The 19,540-nt window shown below is 42.8% G+C and overlaps 2 long non-coding RNA genes across 2 annotated transcripts; both read left to right on the top strand.

Moving 5' to 3' along the window:
- The first annotated feature begins 3,317 nt into the window (after positions 1-3,317).
- Positions 3,318-6,583, top strand: LOC146362983 (uncharacterized). The gene is made up of 3 exons (XR_014799247.1): positions 3,318-3,429; positions 3,503-3,592; positions 3,671-6,583. It is a non-coding gene; the product is annotated as an uncharacterized LOC146362983 (long non-coding RNA).
- A 3,214-nt stretch (positions 6,584-9,797) lies between these two features.
- On the top strand, positions 9,798-10,415 carry LOC146362982 (uncharacterized). The gene is made up of 3 exons (XR_014799246.1): positions 9,798-9,931; positions 10,005-10,094; positions 10,173-10,415. It is a non-coding gene; the product is annotated as an uncharacterized LOC146362982 (long non-coding RNA).
- The last annotated feature ends 9,125 nt before the right edge of the window (positions 10,416-19,540 follow it).

Here is a 19,540-nt window from a genome sequence, read left to right as displayed (position 1 = left end):
CAGCAGTGTTTATTTGGCTTGCGTGTTGTAGTTAAGAAGAGAGGACGAGGTTCAAAGAACCCTGGTGTCATGCAGCTACATGGCTAGTGTAGGACAGTTACTGAACCAAGAGATTAGATTTAGGACCAGGCATCGCTGCTGTCTCGGAAAACACATTATTTACTCCTGGTCGAGGTGAATGTAGTTTATAAAGTACTGCTTCGAGTAAAGTGGTGAAACTGGAAGCACTGAAGCATCCAAAGGCTTTTCTGGGCCACCTGTAACAGACTACAACCTTCTGCTTGGTGACCATGCAGTGAATAATCTTGCTTCCTGTTGATTTGTCTTTTCACCAGCCACTTTATTAGATACATCTTACTAGTACAAGGTGGCCCCACCTTTTGCCAGCGGAACTGTCTTAATTATTCATGACATAGATTCAACAACAGTTAGTGGGGTTAGGTTAATTGGTAACTCTAAATTGCCCATAGGTGTGAGTGATTGTTTGAATGGTTGTCTGTCCCTGTGTGTTAGCCCTGTGACAGACATCTGACCTGTCCAGGGTGTACCATGCCTCTCGCCCTACGACAGCTGGGATAGGCTCCAGCCCCCCCATGACCCTAAGAAGGATAAGTGGAAGAGAAGAGATCGAATGGCTTCAGCAACATGCTGAAACATTATTGTCCATATTACCATAACGTGATAGCATCACACAGTTGTAGCAGATTTGTCAGCTCCACGTCCAGGATGGAAATTTCCCATTCCACCACATCCCAGAGGTGCTCTATTGGATTGAGATCTTGTGACTGTGGAGGCCATTTGAATAGAGTGAACTTACTGTAATGTTCAACAAACAAGCTTGAGAAGATTTAGCCTTGCGATATGATACATTTTTCTGCATGAAGCAGCCAGCAGAAGATGGTTACACTGTGGTTATAGGCGATGTCTTTCCAGTCTTCTGTTGTACAATTGTTGGTGAAATTCTTAACAAATTAGAGTGGCACCTGGTGTTTTCTGCTGTTGTAGGACATCTGTCTAACGATTCAACCTGTTGTGGATTCAGAGATGCTTTTCTGTATACCTTGTTGGAGCAAGTGGCTATTAGAGTTACTGCTACTTTCCTATCAGCTCAAAGCAGTCTGGCCATTCTCCTCTGACATCTGGCATCAACAAGGTCTTTCCACTAAGAAAACTGCAAGTCACTGGATATTTTCTCTGTTTTGGACCATTCATCACGGCATCTTGTCCATGTCAACATGCCAAAATGCACAGATTTTACATGTGACTGTCAGAATGGATAATTGTGTTAACGTGCATTTGAAAGAGGTATATCTAATAAAATGCCCAGTGAGTTCAAATTTCATGGTGGCGCTTGGTCTTTAAAAACTTCACCTTGGTTTATTCATAGCTATAATAATTTTGGCCTCTGACCTTCACCTTGTGGTCAAGATCACTGAGATTCAAACTTGTCTGAGAATTTTACTCGCTGCATTTATGGGATGAATTTGAAAATCCTGTGTTGCCTCGCTCATGAATTATAGTGTTCACAAGATCTTCAAAAAACTTGACCTCTGACCTTGAGGTTGAGGATTCATATTCACCCAAGATTTTTAGTAGATGCACCCATGTTACGAGTTATCACATTCGCAGTCTTGGATTTCCGTGCCGCCTGACTGGCCACCCACCTGCCCGCCTACCTGGCGGGGTGACGACAATATCTCATCAGCCTTTTACAGCTGAGAGGTAGAAACTAACATAATGACTGGGATGCAGTGTTTGTGCCTTAGGAGGTACATTGCAGTAGGCAGTACTTTCAAAAAATAACAGTGGAAAATCGGATATTCGTTCACAACACTATGTCATCTTAACACTGGCATGAATCTGATAAAGGGCTCAGTATACCCCATGTGGTTTGACATTACACATATCCATGTGTACTGTAGAAATCAATTCATTCTTTCTGAAACAAGGCTGTGCTGTAGGGAAGTTTGAAAGGGTTGATTTGGAGGCACATAGCATTATTTTCTTGAGGCACCTGAATAGAAACTACTGTGAAGAGCTGGAAAAAACAAGGTGAATGCAACAGGATGGATGTAATTAAACCGCAACTAAAACTTCTGTAGTGCTTCACTTTACACTCGATGTCACACACACCCACAAACACACACTGTGGCAGTTGCATTAGAATGAATGAGAATCTCCAAACCAATCACTTTGTAGCTTTATGGATCATCTGTCAGCCGAGCCATTAGACTGCCAACTTCTTGACATTTACCAACAAATTCATATTTCTCACACACACCCACACTTGCATGCACATACACACAGGACAAGACGCACACTCAGTCACACAGTCGGTCCTCACTACAGTAGAAGTACACCCACTAACACCCGCACCAGCACACACTGAACGCTTGTTGACATTTGCCAGCTCTACACATTTTTTTTTCTGCCAGGCATTTTTAAATGAAGGACATGAGATAGATCCCTGTAACTTAAGACAGATTGATCCGTTCCCGCCATAAAACTTGTTTCACTGCCTCTGAAGATGCGCTTCTCTGCGGCAGGCACACTCTTGACACAGACAGATCCAATTCGAGCGTAAAATTTACTTGCTGTCTGTTGTTAGCCCCTTCTCTGCACTGTGTGAGTGTGTGTAAATTAGATTATGTGTGGTTGATATAATGGATGGGGACCGAGCACACTCAGGCCACTGAGAGCTAGTTTGAAAGATTAACAAGACATCACGACTTAGTTATGACACATCTTAAATTAGTCAGCGGAGAAAAGGGAAGAAACTTTTAACCAAATGCCAAACTGTGAAATCAGTTATCAAAGAGCAGCTGCTGTGAAACCCCATCAAACCAGCTGGAAAACAACTTTTACACACTAATTATTTTGAACCCTCGGGATGGGCACTGACAAGAACCTTGTATTTTTCACACTATTGGGAAAGCAGCACAGATATGGACTACAACCAGACTTGCTGTTAGAAGATAATATTTTATCATTTCTGTAGTTGTCAGCAAATAAGATGAAAAATAAAAACAATTGCTAAATTGCTTGTGCTGAAAATTATTATATGCATATAAAAAAATTCCATAATCCACCTAAGGGCCACGGTTGGCCAAAAACAAAAGTGAGCCACACTGTTCTACTGGCAGACCCGTTTTTTCATTACCAGGAACACACTATAGTTTATGCAGTCAATACATTATTTGCTATTTTCATAAATAATGGGTCATATTTTCTAATTGTGACAGGTGAGACCTGGAGACTTGGGACCGCCCCTGGTGGGCGGAGCTGGTCTTTGCGCAGGTGTGGGCAATTGGGTATTCCTCTGCAAACCTGAAGCTGCGAGTGCTTGGTGCAAGTTGGGCAAGTTGGTGTTTCTTAACTTCTGTCTATGAAAGTCTGATACAGGTCCTCCCCTAAACTTCTGTTAGAACGGTAGGTTACACAAAAATGTACCACTTGAGCTCTGGCTGTTGGCAGAGGTTTACAGTTATTTGCACCCTTGTAGGTGGGAAACATTGCTCCCGTGAGAACGGTATAGTGGACTTCATCGCCACTGACCCACATTTATTAGGGTGTGACACGAACTTGTGGACAGGTAACAAAACCAATTCAGTTGAGGAATATTCCTGTGTTTTACTGTCCAGCTAAGTGATCTCCTGCCTTTTATTCACAGAGTACCGAGCTGCTGCTTTGCCAGGTGGATTTCTGGCTGCGGGCAAAGGACCCGACACATCAGTGTGTTTTAATTTGTTTTAAACTGGTGTGAGTCGACAGACTGACTGCTGCGGCTGTCGATTGTTTTGTTTTTTTGTTTTAATTTTTTCTGTATCAGTAGGCACCACAGATATTGATTCTTTTAGTATTTTAACCCTTTTTTTATATATTGTCGCGAACGGTGAAGGTGCTGCAGGGAAAACAAATCCTTTTTTTGTCTTGCCGCTTTTGCATGCACAGCGGTGGGCCTGAGTGAAGACGGCACTGAAGATTTTGTTTTGTTTCTATAGTGTTTTGCCCATTTGGGGTCATGTGTGAGTTGCCGTCCCTTTTTAACCTGTGTGCTATGTCGATTTGTTCTTAAACGGTTCCCCTCAGCGCTTGTCCTGTCTCACGGGCAATCATACAGTTTTATCGTTTTTAATAAGGTAAAGCTTTTTAATTGTTTTTAGGTGCCGCTGTTACACTGTTACTTTTATTTTGTATTAAAGATTAAACTCTTCTTAACTGACTGTGCGCCTACAGCTCTGTCCTATTTTAAATAGGTACCTACCACAGGTCACAAACTGGCGTTGTCGGACAGGACGAGCCTCTAGGTGTGCACAGCGATTAGTCAGTTGGTTTGTGTAAAATTCTTTTTTTTAATTTTTATGGGTGTGTGTGTTTTAAACTGTTTTATATTTGTATTTATTTATTTTTTTAGGCAAAGCAGCAGCTGGTAATTCCTGGTGGTAACAAAGTGTAATCTGCATTTAAACACAGTAGGCACACTTACTGTTGAGGGTTTTTATTTTATTATTATGGAGTCCCAATCAGGCATTTCTAGCCCCTGTAGACCTCATGACTCCACCCCTATGGAGGGCTCTCCCCGAGAGAGGTTAGTTTATATCCCTAGAGAGAGGTCGTGCCCCCTGTTTAGTGGAACTGGGGAAATTAGTGTCCAAAGTTGGGTGGAGGAAATAAAATCTGTGATGCGCACTCGTAGACTTGCCCCTGTTGATAGAGCCCATTATATCTATGATCATTTGACTGGTGATGCTCGTGAGGAAATAAAATATAGGTCCCAGCAAGTAAGAGAAGATCCAGACCGCATTTTTGATATTCTCCTTAGCCAGTATGGTTGCCCCATGTCCTTTATTGCTGTTAAGGAAGCTTTTTATGCAAGAAGGCAGCAAGAAGGAGAGTCACTGAGGGAATTCTCCCATGCATTGTTTTCTCTCATGGACAAAATGATTCAAAGTGGTCCAGAGAGGCGAATTCCTGAGGCTGCTAGACTGCTTTCTGATCAGTTTGTAGAGGGTGTCCGGGATGGAAATTTGAGCCGCAAGCTTAAAAGGATTGTTCGCGAACATCCAGATTATGACCTCCATACTTTAAGAGATGAAGCCCTCAGGTGGGAGCGGGAAGGCAGAGTAGGAGTAGAACCCGGCCGGTTCAGGACTTATTCTGTCCCAGCAGTCTACAGCATTCAGCATACAGGACAAACAAGGGTGCCAAGGGATGCTATTGGGTCAGAATTAGCAGAGGTTAAGGAAATGTTAAAATGGCAGCAGGCCCAGATTGATCAGCTTACACATGAGTTGAGAGTTGGCCATACATCAAGTAAGCCTAGGTTCACGCAGAGAGGAAGGCAGGTTATTTGCAGACTGTGTCAGAAACCTGGCCATTTTGCTAAAGACTGTGATAATGAGAGGGTAGTAGCGTTTGAATCTACAGCCCCTAGCAGGAGCTCATCTGGTCAGGGCATGTTTTCCATGCAGACGGAAAACTAGCACCCTCTGTTATGCTGAGCCACATATCAGATGGGGACATAACTGGCTCCAACAGTTGTAATGCTCAAATGTCTGGTCCCCCACCCAAGTTGGTAGGCTCCTGTCCAAAGGTTACCATTAATATGGGAGGGGTAGATGTCTCCTGTTTATTAGACACTGGGTCCATGGTCACTACAATCACGGAGAGTTTTTTTTGCCAAACATTTTAAGAACTGGGGTCCAGAGAAACTGAAAGCATGCCATTGGCTGCGGTTACGGGCATCTAATGGGCTAGATATTCCCTATGTTGGTTACCTGGAGCTTGATTGCCAGGTGTTAGGGAGGCAAATACCGAAACGTGGTGTGTTAGTTGTTAGAGATCCTTTGGAGCCCAGCCCCAACTCAGAAATATGTGGAGTACTCGGCATGAATGTGATCCGTGAGTGTTATAGGGAGCTGTTTTTGGAACATGGCTCTGCTCTTTTTGACCTTCCTTTAGTGCAGGAGGATCCGTGGCAGCAGGCTTTGCAGCGTTGCCATACAGCGCAGCTACAGCCCGAAGCACAGGTTAGTGGCCCAGTGAGAGTTAAGGGTAGAAGGAAAATTTGCATCCCCGCAGGCACAATGAAGTTTGTACCAACTACATGTCGGAAAGCCCCTTCAGCACACACTGGAACCGCGCTTTTTGAACCATTAGATGCTGGTTTGCCTCATGGTCTCCTTTCTTCTCCAGCTTTGGTCCAAGTGGTCAGTGGCACTGCATTTATCCCAGTTACCAATGTGGGATTAACTGAGGCCATTTTGCCACCTCGCAGTCAGCTTGGCACCTTGTGCCAAGTTGAAATTGTCAGCCAATCGGATGGCTCGACCAGGCTCTTGGAAGATTTGGGAGAGGAAAAATGTGTTACCATGGCAACTCAGAGTGTGGAACCCAACCCTCTGAAAACTGCAATTGATGCAATTGATCTCTCAGCCCTCACTGTACAGGATCAGGACAGGGTAAGAGCCCTTTTGCGTGACTACCAATCTGTTTTTTCTTCTCATGATGGTGATTTAGGGTGTACCAATTTAATGACTCATGAGATCCCACTTTTAGATGAGACTCTGGTCCGCCAGCGGTATCGACGGATTCCACCTTCAGAGTATGAGAGCATTAAGGCCCATATTCAACACCTGTTGGAGAGTCAGGTGATCAGAGAAAGTTGTAGCCCTTTTGCATCCCCAATCGTGGTAGTACAAAAGAAGGACTCCAGTATCAGGCTTTGTGTGGATTACCGTCTGCTGAACTCAAGGACTAGGAAGGATGCTTTTCCCTTGCCCCGAATTGAGGAGTCCTTGGACGTGTTGTCAGGTGCATGTTGGTTCTCTACCTTGGACTTGGCTAGTGGCTACAATCAGGTCCCTGTTGCTGAGCCAGACAAAAAGAAAACTGCTTTCTGCACTCCTTTTGGGTTATTTGAGTTCAACCGCATGCCATTTGGCCTCTGTAATGCACCAAGCACCTTTCAGAGATTGATGGAGCGAATGTTTGGTTCCCAGAATCACCAGTCTTTGTTGTTGTATCTGGATGATGTGATTGTCTTCTCTACTACAGTAGACGAGCATATTCAGCGCCTAGGAGCAGTACTGGAGACCTTGCGGGTACAAAACTTGAAGGCCAAGTTGGAAAAATGCTGTTTTCTGCAGACGGAGGTAAAGTACCTTGGGCATGTGATCTCCAAGGATGGGGTAGCCACAGACCCAGATAAAATATCTGCTGTGTCTAATTGGCAAACTCCTAGCTCTGTTGCTGAATTGAGGTCATTTTTAGGGTTTGCTAGTTACTATCGCCGCTTTGTTCCAGGTTTTGCATCCCTAGCCGCTCCGCTTCACCAGTTGGTGGCCGAGCTGGCTGGGACTAAGCACAAACGCCCCTCCAAGCGTACACTGCAGGACGTTTGGACAGAGCAGTGTGAAAATAGCTTTCAAGAGTTGAAAGCTCGGTTGGTGCATTCCCCCGTATTGGCTTATGCTAATTTTTCACAACCTTTTATCTTGGAGGTTGATGCCAGCCTCTGGGGTCTGGGGGCAGTGCTTTCGCAACAGCAAGCTGATGGCAAGGTGCGTCCTATAGCTTATGCTAGTCGAGGGCTAAAGCCCACAGAACGTAACATGTCCAATTACAGCTCCATGAAACTTGAATTCCTAGCCTTGAAATGGGCTATGACTGAAAAATTTTGAGAATATTTGCTGGGTAACAAGTGTGTTGTCTATACAGACAACAACCCCTTGAGCCATCTGACTACAGCAAAGCTTGGAGCTTTGGAACAGCGCTGGGCTGCTCAGCTCTCTTTTGATTTTTCAATTAAGTATCGTCCGGGTCGTACAAATGGCAATGCAGATGCTTTGTCCCGACAGTGTCAGCCATCCGATCAAACTGTATCTTTAGAAACACTGCTTCCTGGTACTTCCCTTCCAGACTCTTTAGTCCAAACAGTTTTACCACCCCAGCAAGTAATCCAATCTATGATTTCGGGTTTACCCTCTCATTCACTTGCAGACCTTGCTACTTTGCAGAGGGAGGACCCCACGATTAGTGGCTTTTTGAAGTTTTGGCGCAGAGGAACTGGCCCTACTCGCCAGGAGAGGAGAGATTTGCCAGCAGCAGTGCTGGAAATGTTGCGCCAGTGGAGGAAACTGGTAGAAAAGGAGGGCGTCCTTTATCGGCTGATTTTTCAGCCAGATGGGGGGGAACCAGTGTGCCAATTAGTGGTCCCTCAGAGTCTCAAGAATGAAGTTTTACATGGCTTGCATAATGACCATGGTCACCAGGGAATAGACAGGACTGCAGACTTGATACGCAAGAGGTGTTATTGGCCAGGTATGTTTAAGGAGGTTCAGGATTACTGTCAGCAATGTGAACGTTGTGCACAGGCTAAAGCAGTTTACCCGAAACCTAAAACAACCATGGGTCACCTCATGGCTGCGAGGCCCAATCAGATTCTGGCAATTGATTTCTCATGCCTTGAACCCTCCGTTGATGGCCGTGAAAATGTATTGATTCTGACTGATGTGTTTTCAAAGTTCACTCAGGCCATTTGTACTAAGGATCAAAAGGCAACTACTGTGGCCAGTGTTTTGGTTTATGAGTGGTTTTATCGCTTTGGTGTTCCCTCTAGGATCCACTCTGATCAGGGGAGGAGTTTTGAAGGAGCAGTAGTTCAGCAGCTGTGCCAGTTATATGGTGTGGAAAAGACTCGCACCACTCCTTACCACCCACAAGGTAATGGCCAGTGTGAGCGTTTTAATCGGACTCTGCATGATCTGTTGAGAACCCTGCCCCCTGAGCAAAAGCGTCATTGGCCCATGTATTTACAGCAGCTCACCTTTGCTTACAATACCACAATCCATCAAACTACGGGTGAGTCACCCTATTTTCTTATGTTTGGCCAAGAGCCCCAGCTCCCAATCGACTTCCTGTTAGGCAGAGTGGAGGAACCCACCCAAGGCCCGGTGCACACTTGGGTCCAAGAGCATCAGAAACGTCTAGATGTAGCTTATAAAGGTGTGAGTAACCGCACCAAAGCAGCAGCGACACTGCATGCAGATCGTCAACCTGTCCCAGCTTCTGACCCCTTGCCATTGCATCAGTTAGTGTATTTGAGAGATCATAGCATTCGGGGCCGGAATAAAATCCAAGATTTTTGGGGCGCTACACCATATTGTATTGTCCGTGCCCCTGCTGGCGCTGGTCCTGTGTATACAGTGGCCCCACTCCATGATCCAGAACAGAAAAGACAGGTTAATAGACAATTGATTAAGCCGATCCCTGCTGATATTTGTGAGAAAATAAGGGCAGAGCTCCAGCAAACTCCTAACCCTAGAAGTTCACCTGACCGGTTACCCCTGTCTGAGGATGAGGGAGACTTTTATGTGTGGCAACGAAGGGAGTCCCCAAGAGGTGACCCCCAAAGTGTACGAACGGATTCTGCACCTTGTCCCCAACAACCCCCAGAGGACCTGGCTATAGTAATGAGGCCGCAGTCCAGAGGGACTGAGCCTGGTACCCTGACTCTACAGTGTAGTGTCCCCACTCCATTAGCTGAAAGTGGTACAGTTAGAAGAACGACACGCTCAACAGCTGGCCACCATTCCAAACCACACCATCTGCCCCAATCAGCTGAAGCCAGGCCACCTAGTGTACATTCAGTTACAGCTTTTTACAGACAGTGGCTTTAAAGTTTCATTGTCAGGTTGCCAATGCAAAAACTAGGGGGGAGAATGTGACAGGTGAGACCTGGAGACTTGGGACCGCCCCTGGTGGGCGGAGCTGGTCTTTGGTCCTTTCATAAGCACAGGTGTGGGCAATTGGGTATTCCTCTGCAAACCTGAAGCTGCGAGTGCTTGGTAGAAGTTGGGCAAGTTGGTGTTTCTTAACTTCTGTCTATGAAAGTCTGATACGGGTCCTCCTCTAAACTTCTGTTAGAACGGTAGGTTACACAAAAATGTACCACTTGAGCTCTGGCTGTTGGCAGAGGTTTACAGTTATTTGCACCCTTGTAGGTGGGAAACATTGCTCCCGTGAGAACGGTATAGTGGACTTCATCGCCACTGACCCACATTTATTAGGGTGTGACACGAACTTGTGGACAGGTAACAAAACCAATTCAGTTGAGGAATATTCCTGTGTTTTACTGTCCAGCTAAGTGATCTCCTGCCTTTTATTCACAGAGTACCGAGCTGCTGCTTTGCCAGGTGGATTTCTGGCTGCGGGCAAAGGACCCGACACATCAGTGTGTTTTAATTTGTTTTAAACTGGTGTGAGTCGACAGACTGACTGCTGCGGCTGTCGATTGTTTTGTTTTTTTGTTTTAATTTTTTCTGTATCAGTAGGCACCACAGATATTGATTCTTTTAGTATTTTAACCCTTTTTTTATATATTGTCGCGAACGGTGAAGGTGCTGCAGGGAAAACAAATCCTTTTTTTTGTTTTGCCGCTTTTGCATGCACAGCGGTGGGCCTGAGTGAAGACGGCACTGAAGATTTTGTTTTGTTTCTATAGTGTTTTGCCCATTTGGGGTCATGTGTGAGTTGCCGTCCCTTTTTAACCTGTGTGCTATGTCGATTTGTTCTCAAACGGTTCCCCGCAGCGCTTGTCCTGTCTCACGGGCAATCATACAGTTTTATCGTTTTTAATAAGGTAAAGCTTTTTAATTGTTTTTAGGTGCCGCTGTTACACTGTTACTTTTATTTTGTATTAAAGATTAAACTCTTCTTAACTGACTGTGCGCCTACGGCTCTGTCCTATTTTAAATAGGTACCTACCACAGGTCACATAATGTAAATGTATTTCTGTTTGTGTGGTTTCGGCTTAAACGCTACATTTCCCAACATTGTGGAAATTATTAAGTCTTCATCCCAAATCCAGAGTCTGTCCAGGTGATTTTATCCAATTAGACTGTTGGAAATATACTGCTGCGTGTCCTCAGATCAACTAAAATGAGTCTGAAACTGATAATATACTTTCTCAGTACAGCAAAGATACAGCTACCGTATTGTGACAGCTATTTCTTTTCCAAAATGCCAAATGGTTTCACTCCAGTTTCTTCCAACAATCCAAATATTTGTTGGTTAGGTAAAGTACTGAGGATATACTTTTATTTTCAAAGCAGTGTAATTGTAAAACACAACTTAAAGGCTCAGTCACACTAATAAATATAGAACGGCAACCTCCTTACAACTTGGAAAATTCGGTGGCTACCGGGTGACTACATTAACCAATTTTGATCTCAAGGTGATTGCACAGGTCACCTGTTGGGAGCCAGTCTGCCTCCAAATAGTTGTGGTCTGATTCAAAGTGACTGCATGCACTCAGACAGATTGCCCGCTAATAAATGCAGATAGATTACCAACATGTTGCGATCACTCTGCAGCAATGACTGCAAGTCATCTGGGTTTTTCAGAAGGGTACTCAACTCAGCAGGTTCCCAACTCATATCCTGATTGTATTCATTTATAAAAGTAAGGTTGCTGAGTGCCCATGTTATTTTGTTTGTAAATCATGATCCAGACTCAACTGAACTGTTAGCACTGAAGGAATTTTTAGAATTTTTGTTGCAAGTTCATAAGGCTCTACAGTACTTAATGTGATTTTTGATTTAATGAGAATTTCTGTGCATGTAGAGGGCAACAAATTTGCAAGTAATAGTCAGCAGAATTATCCAAAAGTTTCAATTTTCAACATTATGGCATAATATATATAAAATCTTTCCCTGGAGAGCTTATACTGTTTCACCCTTTGCTATGAACGGTGTGTACAGCCGTCAAATTGGAAATTTTCAAAATCTATAAAAACTGCACAAAACAAAACCCCATTACCATCATTACTGTCAAAACTTTCCAGCTTAATGAGCATGTAAATGCCAACAAACCCAGAGAGAGAAACTATCTGAGCCTGCTCAGAGAGCCACAGCACTCAGTGGGATACTTCCTTATTCCTCTGGTGCCCATGGTAACAGAAGTGAGGTCAGCAGAGGTTGGGACCAATGGGAAGAAGGGACCAAGACGATGAGAGGTCATGTGTGAGCAGCACAAGGGGTCAGTCCCGAGTGTCCACACATGAGCAGATATAGACACACCAAATGCACATACAGAGTAATGAGTGTTATGTATGGACAGAGCTGTATGGACCAGGTCTGGTTTAGGCTAATGAGGCTCAGGGGTTATCATAAATGCACAGTAATATCACTCTTTGTGCTAGGATGAAAGCAATATGACGCCAGCAAGTTTCACACTGGAATTTACTTATCTAGTTTATTTATTTATTTTTTGTTCTACTGGACTGGCTAGATATCATTTTTATTTAGTTTTTTTGTTATGAAAAAATGTTAATTTAAGTACTTTTAAACTCGCGTCTTTTTTGTCAAATTGTATGCATGTTTGGTGCTTAACTTAAATTTTCCAACTTACATTAAACAGATGCTCCTAATGCGAGCATGATGGATCCTGATCACTTTGTGGTGCCTGACCCTCACCAATAAGACAACAGACTGAACTGCCATGAAATTTAATACCAACAATCATTAAATAAAGTTTTTAATTATTTTGACGATGGTGCTCTAAAATTGTGAGAATGTTAGACTTGGTGCACATCTGAGCACAAACAAACTCAGTACGGCTCCCTGTATTTTATTAGCACAGTTTTAGCAGATACACTATACTGCCAAAAATATTCACTCATCTACCCTCACACATGTGAACTTGAGTGCCATCCTTAATCCATGGGGATTTTTGGTCCCCACTTTGTAGCTACATTAGCGTCACTGTGTTTATGGGAATTTTTGACCATTCTTCTAGAAGTGTATTTGTGAGGTCAGACACTGATGTTGGACAAGGAGACCATCAGTGTCTCCTTGTGTCTCGCCCCCCAGCCCAATCAATTTGATTCAATAAAAGGACTACATGTTACAATCCCTGATAATGCATTGCTTCAAATGGAGAAAGTCTTGAAGGATGGCTGTCCAGAAACCTTACCAGCGGGACACATCGTTGTGTGCCTCACCTTCACAGGGTGTTTCGGTCTTTTATCCCAAGCTAATCTGCCTTTTTTTAACCTTCCTTGGTTAGGTTTAGGGATTAGAGATGTGATCTAGATTATCATATTAAAATTTGGGACACATCGTGAGTAGTGGACCTTGGATTCATCGGGTGCTTCAACCATTATCACTAGACACCCTCATCCAAGGAGGCCCTGCCAGGGTTGATCATGCCCTGGAGTGTGTCACTGGTTTATGTTAAATTCTTATTTCTCTTCTATTTTCTTCTGTTTAGTTTTCTACAATTTATTTCCTTATATCAGTTCACTACAACTGAGAAGTAATATTTACCTCTTTAATATTCATGGACACTTGGAAAAGTTCTTGGATAGGTGTTTGATTTTATACATCCGTGGGCATTGAATTCAGGTGTTTGGAACACCCGAATTCAATGATTTGTATGGGTGAGTGAATACTTTTAGCAATGGTGTACCAAAGTACCTTCTTAGTGTTAAATTATGATCTGGAAATGTTTTTGCAGAAAATCATAAAGTCACACAGAATCTCACATTTTTGTGTTCATTAGCAGCTCTGTGGTGTAGTGCTTAATAGATTTACCTAAGATCCCCAGATGGAGACTGGAAGGAAGCACAGAATTAGCTTTAGAGGTTGCAAGATAGCATATTCTTAGTGCCGATCCCAAGCCTGGGAAGGTTGTGTCAGGAGGGATATGTGATGTAAAATTGGTACCAAATCAAGATGTGAGTGAGAATTCTTTCTACAGGGGCTCCTGATTTATCCAGCATGCACACTGAGTCCAGCTCAGTGTGCGTGTCAAAACTGTAAACTTCCTGAGATGCTGGGTTGACAAGAAACAGGTGGACAGACACATGAAAGCATCTGGCCACAGCTGTGGAGACAAGATGCAATAGAAGAAAGTAGAATTTATTTCAAAATATGATATATAAAGGCTACACGATGTGATATACTTTCTCTCACAGTTGCTAACGTTTGCTTCAAGGTCAATGCCGTTTGAAATATTCACACACTGTTGCTTGTAGGGCCACACATCAACTACCAGTGGAGCTTCACACCATCTGTGTAGACACACACATATCTACTGTACAAGGTTGGAGCTGTAAAGTCACATCAGCATGCAGGGACATGCTGCACGTGTGTTGCCTGTAAAGCACTTTGGGACATGTTCTCTGATCCATGACAGGGTGAAGAGCTGAGAGGGAGAAAAGGGAGGAGAGAGAACAAGAAAAACAGCTGCAGACAAAGAGATTTTGTATGTGTGAGCCAGAAGGAGCCACTACGTGGTGGGGGAAAAAAACAACTTCATATGCTTTGGAGGTTTCAAATAGCTCTAAATGGTATGTGGTCTGGTCAAAGTGCGTCAGTGTAGTGCCACACTTACGTTGGAGTAATGACTGCACAATAACCTGCAAAACTGAAGCTTTTATAATAGATGAACAATAGCTGTCATAAGGTCATCAGTTTGTTATAAAATTAAAGCTTTGTTAAAAAAAAAATTAAAAAAAAATCAGTAAGCAATATTTTCTTATTAATAATGGTACCAAGGGCTACTCTAGTGCCAAATTCCCACAGTCATAATGCAAAATTACGGACCAATTAAAAACTACTGCAGGCGGAAGACTGTTCCCACTTGGGGCGGATAACTTGCTTCATTAAAACATCACAATCAAGGACTCGTGCTTCGGAAATGAGGTCAAATTTCAATGATCTTTCATGTCAGTTAAATAAAAAACAGCAATTTAAAATCAGCAACATCACATAATATGATGTCATCAGCTGTGAATCTAGCATTGAATCTAAATGGTAAATCAATATTGTAAAAGCCCTGCTTGATGAGTCAAAAAGGAGTTTAACTATTGAAAGCAAACTGTAGAAGATGTTTTGCATTAAAAGACAAAAACATGGAGACAATTGCTGTTGGTCACTCTCACAACTCATGAGAATAGTATTCGGACACACGGCAGCTGTTTTGAGGACTTGCTGTACACTAGTGCACAGCATCATGCTGCAGGAAGATAAAGCTAACAAGTGTCCGCTTAATAAAACAAGACTTGAAAACTTGACAGGTATTTCTCTTAGAAGCTGGTGGAGGCTAAATGATAACTAAAAGGAGAGTAAACGTTTGCCAGAAAACTACAACTCTTAATGAAATATTAATGTTGTTCCATATGCACTGGATTCGTGGAAAAACACTTGCTAGCACAATTAGTATAAGTGCTTCAAGAAAATAGGGAGTTATTTCTGTGATTTTACAGATTTTACAGTGTCTCCTAAAAAGGAAAAATAAATTAACCTTTAATGTCATCAAAGAATGTTATGCAAATTGTAAATAATTGGTTGAAATGTAAACAGTCTAGTGTAAAATGGGCAACAACGGTCTACAAAGAATTCACCAAATCCATCTGCAATAGTAGCCAGCACCAGACCATCCACCATGGGGCCTTTCTTGGGTCCAGTGTTCACAGCTGGTGCTCTTTACTTCCATGTTTCTGAACTTTTTTTTTTTTTTTAAGCCAGTAAGTGGCAAATGGATAAAGATTTTTTTCATATCATATACATATGAATCCCTGAATCTCTTGGGCATGCAGTTGCCTTCAGTTTCTTAAACTGGGTCCACGCAGGGGGTGATTCACAATGATGTGGTGACCAGAGACTATAGAAATTCAGTGATATTTGGTGACTTCAAATGATCACAGCTGGAAAAAAAAACAAACAAAAAAAACACTGCAACACAGAGGTCCCAAGATAAATTATGATGCAAGCAGTTGATGCACAGGAATAACATTAGTTTACACTCTTTACAAACATGACTGCTCTCTGCCTTCCCAGTCAAACCACATCTTCAAGTTTGTGGATGACACCACAGTGCTTGACCTCATCTCCAACAAGAGACGAGTCGGCTTATGGGAAAGAAGTAGATACATTGGTAGTCTGGCACTCTGACCACAACCTCTGTCTGAACATCAGCAGAACAAAAGAAAGAATTGTAGATTTCCAGAGGTCAGGTCGCCTACATTAGCAGCAAGGATGTAGAGCATGTCACTTGTTTCAAGTTCTTCGGGCTGTCCTCAAACTCTAACATAGCCTTGGACATTGGAAAAACCCAACAATGTCTGTTTTACCTCAGGAAACCAATGAGAGAAAAGACTGTTGGTCAATTTCTGCAATGGAGAGTGTGCTGACATACTGTGTGGCTTCCCGGTCCTCCAGCTGCACAAAGGCAGAACAGGAAACCATCCAGAGGATCATTAAAACTGCTGGAAAGACCATTGGGACAGAGCTGCCAGACATTACAACCATCTTCACCTCCCGCTGACTCTTCTCACCCTGCCCATCACCTGTTCCAACTACTTTCATCAGGCAAAAGGTTCAGGTCCATTAAAGCAAGGACTTTTAAAATGACAAAGTTTTTACCCACAAGCAATCAGACTTTGTAGTAGCTGCTCGCCGCAACTCCCCCCGTATTACATTATATAACCTGAACTACTAGATCTTTTATTCACTGTTTGAACTGTGCTATTTATTTATTAGATTTTTTTTATTTATTTATTTTTTTGGGGGGGGGGGGTATTCCTATGGAGACGGAATGTTGTCTCATTTTTCATGTGCCAATAACAATAAAACTAATTTAACTGACATATGACACGGTCATAAATACATTAAAGTGTTGCCCGGGCAACCGGAGTCTGAAAGAGATTGGTTGCCAATCAACTGTAAAGCGATATCCAGGTCCATCGCTTCCCACATCCGATTTCAAAACACCAAATTAGCAATGGCCTAAATACTCAGCTGGATACTTCAAGCATGGACTTCACTGTCCAGAAATGCTGGGTGGCGCTACTGTGACTACATCACACTTTTACAGTCTATAATAATGTGTTAGCAAGATTAGAGACAAATTACCAACCTTTAGTGTTTTGAACTCGGTGTCTTACTGAGGTATTAGTAGACCTTGTCTACCAGCCTTAGCAGAGAGAGTCACCCTTTGTGAGAGCCCATCGAGCTTTTGACTTTCAAAAAAGTCAGAATTTTGGCGTCAATGCTAACTGCAAACTGCTAATTAGAATATTATGACCGACTAAAAATTAAATGTCTTCAATCTGTCACAAATTAACCTCCCTATTCAAGTTCCCTCTGGGTAAAGACCAGAGACTTTACTGTGATACATTTCATTTAATCTGGGCTTATCTTTAAATACTGTGATCATCACAAATGCCACTTTTCTCAAGATAATACTCACTGATTTTTATGCCTTTAACTAAAAAAAAAAAAAAAAAAAAAAATAGACACTCAATTAAAGATTTGGCACGGTTCCAGGGTTACAAACCACAGCGACGTGATTAAAGTGTTGGTAAAAGAGGCAACACAGCCTTTTTTGTTTAATGTTTGTTTGTTTGCAAAACTAAATCCACTGAATGAATTAAAATAAAACTCGTTTTGTCATGGCTCAGTGAAAGTGGAGGTGCTGCTGCTCCTGTTATCACAGGCGCTAAAGCCATGTGAGTGCAAGTGTGTGTGTGTGTGTGTGTGTGTGTGTGTGTGTGTGTGTGTGTGTGTGTGTGTGTGAGAGAGAGAGAGACACACCAGGGAGAGGAGAGAAAAAAAAAAAAAAAAAAAAAAAATCAGACAAACCCCTGGAGCAGCTGTTGTCCCCAATGTGCACAATGTTTAGCACACATGCACACGCAGATACCTAGCATTTTATTTTGCTTGCACTGACGCTGTCCTTACTAACCTCACAGTTCTCAAACAGAAACACATGCACATACTGTTGCTTGGTCTTTATTTACCAATAAGATCAGATGTGAAAAGTTTCAGTGGTCCTGAGGGTGGCTGGCTATCAGCTGACACGGCGCTTCATGGAAAAATTTCTGTCTGTGTGGGCTTAGGGGTCTTGGTCATCATTTAGTGTTGAAATTAGGGCTGTAACACCTCCAGATTGCTTCGTGAATAAACTCAAACCATCCCTCTCCACATCTGCTCTCAGCACTAATCAGATCCGCACTCACCTCCTTTCACCTCATTAGAAATCTTCAAGGGACTCCCTTTAAATACATATTTCCATGGACCTCCGCTACCTCTCTCTGTTACCTCAAACACGTCCGCCAGATGTCTTTTTCTGCAGTTTTAAATCGCTCTCTCTCCACCATCGTCTCATCCCTTGCTCCCTTTTAACCCTCGCCTTTCTGCCTCACCTCATGTTTCTGATTTTGGCCCCCACTCTTAATCCCTGGCTGTTTCCCTAGGGGGGGTCAGCCAGACAGATGCACAGCGTTGTCTTTTACACACACAGACTCATTTCTGACCTCATTTCTCCAAAGAGGGCAGTATAACAGTTGCTACGAACAGACAACAGCTGTACAGTGCAAACAGAGAAAAGCAGAATTAAAGCAAGACAAGAAAATTAAGCAGCTGATTTCTTAGAAGTTATTGCCATGCATTAAGGCTGAAATCTGTTTTCATTCTTCCCATCATGGAAAACCAGGATTAAAAGCAGCCACAATCATCACATTTGGCAGGCTGTGACAAGGGAATACAAGTTATTTTTGCTCCAGGGAATGTCCAGTTGTCAACATACATTTCAGCCAGTCATCATATTTTCTATGATTATAATACAGATACAACTGGCTGCTTTGACTGACAGCTGTGGCCACGCAGGCAGCTGTGCAGAGAGCCAGGAGCTGTCTGCTAGACCTCACCTCCACTAATTTGAGCCACAGAACTGGACATCTGTATCATTTTTGTGCTGTTTGTGCCTTATGGTGAATTTCTAATGCACCTGTCTGAGATATGGTATAGTGAGCTGTGAAAACTGTGCTCCAGTTTTGGGAAATTAAATTCTAGTATTAGTCTGTTACTAGACAGCAATTAGCAGGTCGTATATTTGTGCAATGACACAGGCTATGGATGTAGCTTTCAAATTAAGCTTGCTGTCACTAGCTGATATCTTAGCACTCCACCCTTCAACCCACATATTTATTTCACTTATCCAATTCAAGGTTTTCACTGTGATTGACCAGGATGAACAAGATTAGAAATGATCCGCTGTAGTGAGGCCTAAAAAGGAGAAGAAGAATCATACAATTCAGGGATGCTGCTGGCTTAAAGCCTTTCCTAGCTGTCACAGGGCGAGAAGGTTGGTACACCCTCGACAAGTTGCCATCTATTGCAGAGCTAACATGGATATAGACAATCATCAACACTCTCACTGACCTACAGCCAATTTAGAATCAGCAGTTAACCTAATGTGCATGTCTTTGGACTGTGGGAGGAATCCAGGAATCCAATGCCGCCAACTCCACCCTCTGGTCAAAATACCATAACGTCTGGTTCTTTAAAAACACAATGGCAACACAAACCAGTGGTGTAACCAGTGAATAATGTGTGTTTAAAAACAAATCATGAAATTACAGATTTGCGGAGAAATTGACACAACTGAGTACACTTAGCACATCAATTAAAAATACTAGTACAAAAATCTGAGATACAGTTTCCCCTCCCTGCAAATGTGCAAGTAACACTAC

Source organism: Perissodus microlepis, chromosome 22 (assembly GCF_051167445.1).
Source record: "Perissodus microlepis isolate ML-2025 ecotype Zambia chromosome 22, ASM5116744v1, whole genome shotgun sequence".
NCBI classification, from domain to species: domain Eukaryota; kingdom Metazoa; phylum Chordata; class Actinopteri; order Cichliformes; family Cichlidae; genus Perissodus; species Perissodus microlepis.
Note: the sequence above shows the minus strand (reverse complement) of the source record. Positions and strands in the feature narration are given on the sequence as shown.